Source organism: Macrobrachium nipponense, chromosome 7, assembly GCF_015104395.2.
Source record: "Macrobrachium nipponense isolate FS-2020 chromosome 7, ASM1510439v2, whole genome shotgun sequence".
Taxonomy (NCBI): domain Eukaryota; kingdom Metazoa; phylum Arthropoda; class Malacostraca; order Decapoda; family Palaemonidae; genus Macrobrachium; species Macrobrachium nipponense.
The window spans coordinates 47,515,652-47,524,723 of NC_061109.1; positions in this window are offsets into that span (position 1 = coordinate 47,515,652).

The window sequence follows — 9,072 nt, forward strand, 5'->3', positions numbered from 1 at the left end:
ATACGCTTCAGAAGGGTTAGCTGAAATCAACGATGAACAGAGATTTGAAAATCAAACAACTAACTGCCTATCATTTATGTATCTCTGCCTTTCCATCACTAAAGTAAATTTGGAGAGTGGAGTCACCATGTGATCTGTCCCTTTTCTGTCTTTTCATAAGTATCCAATTTAAAGGGAAAACCCTTGACACATCAATCGTTGCGACTTGACGTTTTAGAAAAAAATTGAAACTTAAAGAAAATGGAATAACCTCAAAGTTCATCGTAACAAAGAAAACGGAGAAACCTCAAACTAATCTCAATGTGCTTTAGAGTGGAATGACCGAAAACTATTAATGTCATGCTTTAAGAGTGCAATGACCGAAAACTAATATTGCCAATGTCGATGTGCTGATTAAATTACTTTAATAATTTCAACATCAGAAGCACTTTACGGCACTAAGAGATCAAAAGGGGATGATAATTAAGATTAATTTTGAACTCGATATAATTTCTTGTATTAATGAAAGGTTTAATGCAGGAATTTCTGTTCGATAAATATCATGCCTTTAGTTTAGTTACAAGAACCTGATTACAGTTACCATTTTCCCATTCTGCCGTACGCAACAGCAAAACTTTGGTAATATAGTTAGTACTATGAATTTATAATGCCTTTTCTTCCAACTCCCCCAACACCCATACAAAAAAAAAAGTGACTCCTAAAAAAAGGACACAACCATCAAACAACAGCGCACTCAGATCAATACAGATTTCGCACAGATTTCCATCAATGTAGTCCACACTCCACACCACCTTCACTAAGCGCCATCGGTAGTAGCTGAGAAATTTCTGAACCGCCATTAAACCATTTCCAGATAATGGCACTGGTAGGTACTTCTTTGAAGTTGGTAACTTCAGAACTGCTGTTATTATTGTTACATTAAGCTGGCCTTGTGGCAGCAACAGCTCTTTACTCATAAAAGCTGCCGGTAAATCTTGGGAATGATAATAATAGTAGGGGTTTATCTTCAAACCATTTGATTATTAACTAAGCATTCAAGATGATGTCTCCCAGCACAATTCTAGGAGACTGGATATTGTTACTGTTAATTTTTTTTCTTAGAATCCAAAGCATTGCAGGGGCGTCATTTCAGGGGGGGAAGTGTGGGGCGCTCCCCTCATGCTTTCTAGGGGGAACTCCAAATCAGCGATGGGAAAATATCTATATGTATATATTTTTATGTATACAATTAGTATAAGGTCACCGTTCACGAAACAATGTGTCGAAAAAAATATAAATAAGGTTGAAGTGTAGCAAGGGATTAATCTAAATTAGGTATTTTTAAGATGTTCGGAACAACCAATATAAATAATATATAACATATAATAGTTGCCCGTTAAAAACATAAGAGATGGCAGTTTTCTTTAAGAGCTCAGACATCTCATCCTTTTAGTCACAAATGAATTAATGACCTGACAGGTCTTGAGAACAGATGATTTCTCTAATATCTCCAACAAGGCTAGGATTTTTTTTCTATTGCATCTGAGATTGATACAACCTCCAATCAAGCAGGCAGACCCAAGAGGATCCAAACGAACTCATCCAAGTTAAAAAAAAACTTTTTAACTGATGCCACTGTTGGAATGAGTAAAGGACAATACAAGTCTTGCTTTTGAGGTATCATTCAAAAGAATCTATTTTGACATAATACAGATTTTTCTCCGAGATAGATGATAGATTCACTCATAATATGCCACTGATAGCAGCGATGAATGCACCTGACTGTAATTCTAATGACTTTTTAAATTATAAGAAACTGTCTACCATAGTAGAGTTTCATAAGGATAATACACATGGATGAAATCCTTCTAAATACCCGGATTTCTGTTGTAAAGAGCCCCTTTCTTAATAAGAATGAAAAGCCTAAGAATTGGTTTGGATTGTATGATGGATGAACTCAAACCACTAGAATGTGCCTACTCAAGACATTTTTAAAATTGTTAAAATTCTCATTGTCCTTTCAGTAATGAAGGACTGTCTTCAGAGCTTAGTTTAGTGAAAACATATCTATAAACGCTTGAATGACTTGCTTCGCATGGCCTCGGAAAAGGAGCTTGTTAAAAATCTCACCTATGACAGACTGGTTAATAATTTTGCAAAAGTAAGATCAAGGAGGTATCAACTAATCCAGTAGATAATATTTGAAATGCAAGAAGCATATGTTTATTTTGAAATTTCTTTAGATGAACCTTGTTAAAGTTATGTTGCATTTTATCTACACACTTTCTCAAACTAAGATCTTCCTGTTCACATAAACTTTTCTTGTTTTCCTGAATGACCCTTTGTAGGTAGTGAGCTATATTTAATGCAACATGTTAAACTGCACATATTCTAGGACCAATACTATAGTTTATAACTTGATTTGTTTAGAAATTTCCACTACCTTTTCATCTTCATTTATTATCTCAAAATTTGATGTACAGCATTTTTTAAAGAATAAAAATTCTTCAAATTTTCTTTACAAATGGCTTCAAATTGCTCCTATTTTGTTATTTCTAAAAAGTTTCTGGGGAGGCGTCTTACAGCCTCGCTCGCCAACCCCCCTTTTCAGGAGAGGGGGGCCTCAAATAAACCTTTGCCCCCACCCCCCCAACAAGGAAAAATGAAATGACGCCCCTGAAGCATTGGTGTTGAAAATGTGTAATTTACTAGGAATCTAAATTCTCAATTAATATACCTATGAAATCATCCAACCGATGTCTCCAACCATAAAAAAAACAATAGCAGTGAAATCTGGAAAGAATCTATGCTATAGAATGACTGAGTGTATTTATTTCAAAACTTGACTGTACGTATAACTATTTATGTGAGGTTTTTAATAGAATGCACATGCACACTTTGAATCTTGGATAAACCAAGATAACACCAAATGGCTGCTTGATCACATGCCTTTGATTCACTTCAATACTCAGCAGCATAGTAATGCACTAACTTTCTGTATGTGAACCCCTTGTCTACACACACAATTCGGGGATCACTTATGTGTCCACAGGAAGATTTAGACGTAACAGGCACTGCCTCCTGAGGGTCTGCACAATCAAACTTGTATAGATCATCATGACGTGGATTACGCATGCATGCATAAAGTGAAAGTTCTAAACAACCACTGCACAGCATGATGGTCACCAACTTTACTCGCATACAGATCACTATAAGACCAAGCCATATCTGAAAAGTGCTGACAGCCACATGTGAACCTTCTGTCTGTATGTGTGTGATCTAGGGATCACATACTTGGTGAGAAGCCACCAACAACTCTTCTCTTAGTACCTTGATACAAGTATGAACAGGGTAAAAGTCTGGGGCAGTCTTTGTGCCTCGGAAAGAAACAGGGAGTCATTTCTCCATGTACAACTATAAGAGCTTGGTGTCAATCCCACCCCTTGATGAACAAATATCACCACCTACCCACCAAAAAAAGGAAGGTGCTAAATCAAAGTTCAATGGAACGTATTGTGAGGGACTTTTGAGGTGACTTCTCCCTACAAGAAAAAAAAGCACTAGAAGATGAGGAGGAAGATGATTGGTACTTTATTACTTAAACTTATTCTGTCCAAAAGTCTTATGCACTTCAGATACAGCAGAAAACATGCTAGGTATTGAAGTAGTGTCAGAGGAGTAGAGCCTCCACAGGCAAGACAACTACTGCAAGAGAATCAACAGCATGGAGTGCCTTAACATAAATAGTAGAGAAAGACGGTGCTCAGAATATGTACCTAGTGGACACACAAGTCAGTAGTCCAAAAACGCTAGCAATGAAGCTGAGGTATGCAAAAGACAAACCATGATCACATATGGCAGTCTCACCCAATGAGAGCACACTTGAGTCAATATTATCAAAGAATGCATGCTGGTCATCAACCTTTAGGTGGGTAACCTACCTTGGCAAGCTAGAAGAGAACAAGCAGAAGATAGGGAGAGATTTTGTGCTGTCTGGAGGAAGAAGGAAAAATAAAATTTTGGCAGTACTGAAGGTAGGAGTAATACACTTCAAAAGAAACAAGCAAACATCTTTTGGTCTTGCTTTCCTGCTGCTGAACCGCTTCATTATGAAGACCAACCAACATATGCCAAGCAGGTCCAGGAACTACCACTACAGAACAACAAAACTTGAACTTCATTACAAAGGATATCAACCAACATATGCCATGGTGGTCTCATTACCTACCACCACAGAACAACAAAACTGGTTATGGTAACACTTAAAACTAAGGAAATGAAGCAACCAAACACCCCTTTACATCCTTCACAGCACGTTATTCACTTTCTTAACTAAATCCATGCCGAGCAAAAAATTTGAGCACTTGATCAGTCACAGCACAGCATATCTTAACCTGACCAAGGCTGAAGGTAAAAATGCCAGTTTACAGAAGGCAAGGAACAGTTACTTGATTAGCCTACAACTAATTCTTGATTACAGTTCATTCACTGGACAGCCAATAAACTCCAAGTTAATCTTCCAGAAATGCTTTTGGAAAATACAATAACAAGCCAAAATATAAGTTAAGTTATGAAAGAAAGCATCCTCATAGATTACACTGTTAAATTTTTTCTTAAGGCCCCTTCATCCCCATTTAGGCAATACCTTTGGTTAGATTAACTTAAAAATGGCTAGGTTATAAAGACTATTGACATGTCAATTGCTATTGACATAAGGCAAAGACAGGTAAGAACTCAGGCCCCACCATCCTATATTGGGATATATCCATAAAATAACTACTCCCCAATTTCTTGTTTTTTATCTACTTAATCCACTGGTCATTTTTAGTGACTAGTACGCAGACTACCTCTATATTTTCCCAGGCATTTTTATTGAGCTTTGAGCATAATTTCTCTAATGTAGGTAGTACATACATTTAATATTTTGGATGTGCTTGCCTTCCAAAAATTTGTTTCCCACACTAGTCCCTTCATAATTGTAGGATTGGATTAAGTTTTTTTTTTCTTTCTTTCTTTTTTAACAAATATTCTGGTCTGCAAAAGAAAATAATTAGAATGCTATCAATTGGAGCATTGTCCTTTTTTTTTTTTTTTTTTTTTTTTTTTAGTAAACTTATTGTTAACAAGTTATTTACCAATGAATAGTTACCCCTTCAGGCTTTTCCAAAGTTACTTGAGAAAGAATGCCAGTATATTATTAATCTTTTGTTATTTTCATCTGGAAATGTGGGTACATGAACAATGCTGAATTCTAACTATTTTGTCCTGTTTCACCAATCAACAAGGATTTTTTTATTTAGGCATTCCTTGTAAAACCAACTTTGGTTCTTCATCCTGGCTTATTTGATTCAGAGATTTAATTCTTTTTTCCCGAGATTACTTTGGTTGTACGCTGTGCAAAATTTCAAGAATTTTATACAGTGTACTGGGAAGACAGACATTTGTGGCACTGTAATCATTCATTAATGTTCCTAAAACAAAAAGAAGGGAGCATAAGTGTAATTATTCCATAAGGACGGTAAAAATGCTCGGAAACTGGTTTTGCTTATTAATCAATGGCTGAGTAAGTGTTGAGGCCACCATACTTTAATTTAATGTTTCAGGATTTTCTCAAAAACAATTACTTAAAAGACTATGTAAGGGCCCGGAAATGGAATATAAAACTAATATAAAACTTAGGCCAAGGGGCAAGTGCTAGGACCTTTAAAGTCATTCAACACTGAAAGAGAATTTGAGACTAGAAAGGTTTAAACAAGAGAAACCTCACAGTTGTACTATAAAATTATTGTTTTGTATGGGGTGGACAGTATGAAGGAAGAAAGAGAATATAAACCAAGGTATGTATAGTAAAGAGAATGAAAAGGGTTGCAGCTAGGGGCTGAAGGGATGCTGCTAAGAACCTTATGTAATGCCTACAGTGCACTGCATGAGGTGTATTGACAGCACTACTCCCCTACAGGATTGGTAAGGCCCCAAGGCACAAGGTTACATGATTAAGTTAGCAACCCTATCTATTTCGTCGATAATCCAAGATTAGGTTAGATTGGGGCAAAGGGTGCACGCAAAATCCCCTGGCCAGGTGAGGTCACAGTATCCTACTGTTTACTGGTTTTTCCTAGGTTTGTACTCTGCCAAAGGTGTTCTGCAAGACCTGCAAACTCAATTCATCACAGGCAATAATGCAGGAATATTCTATTATTTTTTCTGTTATCTACAGCCTACTCCATATTAATAGTCAAATTTACACTCTTATAGAATATATAATCTTTAAAGGCTCTAAAACCAACATTTAAAATGCATCTTGGTTCGTATAAATTAGATCCATCTGTAGCTATTCTTGTGCTGACTATCTGTTGGCTGTAGTGTATGCAACAAGTCAAGCAGATATTTTGGACGCCAAGTCTTGATAGCTTGGGGAGTCATTAATCGTATTTTAAACATTCTAGCTTTCACAGTGACCCAAACGAGCTTAACAATACTGGCATTGTCCTGTCACATGGTGCAACACCCTATAGTGTACTGTATAACTTGACTGTTCTATAGAACTGTGCATACTGAAGGGTGAAGGACTTAATTTATTTCTAGCTTTTCCCCAGATAAATTAGCAGGGCCATTAGGCTACTTCTTTTTTCCCATATCAGACCCAAACATAAAATTTTGTTCAAATTAATGACAGATGAAAATAAAAGCATGATGGGTGGGCAGGCATACAGAACAGAGAAAAAAAATCAATTCAACTAAAGTATAATGTCACTTAGCCTAGGTTAGGTTAAAATACATGCTCTAATTCCCTCGTTCTGTGTACAGCAAACCCTCCACTGAAAAGCACATATTCCCATAGTAGTGCCCAACAACAGTTGAATATATGGAGGTCTCGTGTCTCAACAATCAATTTGCTACGAAATAAACGACAATTCTAAACCTACACAAAAACCCAGAACAATCATACTCTCAACTGGGAATGTGATAGGCCTACAGTTCGGCATAAAAATTTATAAAAATTCAACTGGCAGCACTCCCATTACCACCATTATTTTACCTCAGAATTACGCAAATTAGCTATTGCACTTGTTACCAATGCAGTGAGCTCAATGAAACAAAATAGTGCATTAGCCTCACTTTCTGAGTTATTATCTGAACGTAGCCTACGTAGGTAGGTTATTCATTACGCTCTCGGGCCGCAAATTACGACCCACAGTACGCCTAGCCTACAACATTTTCAAGAATGCGGACCCCCAATCTATATTTTTACCATACTAATCACCTTGCGTGATCTGCATAAAAATAATATAGTGGTGCAATCACCATGTAATAACACAGCTCTTACCTTAGATATAAGTGAGCGGAGAAGGATACCTTCGTGTCATTCACTGTGCTTATATAGTAGCTAAGTAACAGACACAAACGTAACATTGTTGCGCTGACGCATTTCCTTAATAGTCATACAGAAATTACACCACAAATATAACACAATCCGGCACGTAAATTTGGACCCATGATATTTGCGAATGACAGACACACTGTGACTGCGTGTTCTACTATTTGGCTAACATGTGAACCAAGTAAAATGTAAACACGTACAGTAGGCTACATGGGAAAGTTAACAGTAATAACTGTGTACGTACAATCCGTCTAGTACTTAACCACTGCGAGTTCAGGGATTAAATGAAAAAGACGGTGAGTGAAACTTCGAGTTCGAACGGGCAAAACTACTCTCTAGTATATTGAGTACAAGTACAACACAATTTTTCGTATATTCTATTTATTTTAGCGTTCAGTGGAACTACGCATGCTGAAGCGGGAGGAAGAGAGCGAGAGCCAGCGATATGTAACAATATGCGCTGGAAATTTAATTGTGCTTTCCCCGAGATCAACTTGCGACGCCACCAGATCCAAAAAACAGCCACAGTGCCACACTAATGTACGTACATGAGCGAAAAACGTTAACTAATTTTTAGCACTTATCATATTATATGATTATTCATTATTTATTCCTGAAATGTCTATTGTTTTACAAATTGACTAGCATGGGGCAGCTTTGAAAATAAGATTAAAAATAAGAAAAAGGTCAGCAGATACAGTCTAACAAATACAAGGTGATTCAAATATTAATATATATATATATATATATATATATATATATATATATATATATATATATATATATATATATATATATATATATATATATATATATATATATATATATATATATATATATATATATATATATATATATATATTAATATTGAATCACCTTGTATTTGTTAGACTGTATCTGCTGACCTTTTTCTTATTTTTAATCTTATTTGCAAAGCTGCCCCATGCTAGTCAGTTTGTAAAACAATAGACATTTCAGGAATAAATAATGAATAATCATATAATATGATAAGTGCTAAAAATTAGTTAACGTTTTTCGCTCATGTACGTACATTAGTGTGGCACTGTGGCTGTTTTTTGGATATGGTGGCCTCGCAAGTTGATCTCGGGGAAAGCACAATTAAATTTTCCAGCGCATATTGTTACGTATCGCTGGCTCTCGCTCTGTTCCTCCAGCTCCAGCATGCGTAGTTCCGCTGAACTCCAAAATAAATAGAATATACGAAAAATTGTGTTGTACTTGTACTCAATATACTAGAGAGTAGTTTTGCCCGTTCGAACTCGAAGTGTCACTCACCGTCTCTTTCATTTAATCCCTGAACTCGCAGTGGTTAAGTAGACGGATTGTACGTACACAGTTATAACTGTTAACTTTCCCATGTATAGCCTACTGTACGTGTTTACAGTTTATTGGTTCACATGTTAGCCAGAACACACAGTCAGTGTGTCTGTCATTCGCAAATATCATGGGTCCAAGAAACGAATGAAATACGTAGTACAGTTCGAAAGAAACTTACCAGGGAACAAAAGGATCAAGAATACCAGACGGTTAATTGACTAGTACCGTCCCAAGTATCATGTGACTAGATGTACTGCAAGAGCGAGAAAGCAATGATAAAGAAGGCATAAATACCAAGCGCTTTCGTGCATTCAATGTACACACTTATTCAGGGTAGAACGCACACACACAGATATATATATATATATATATAT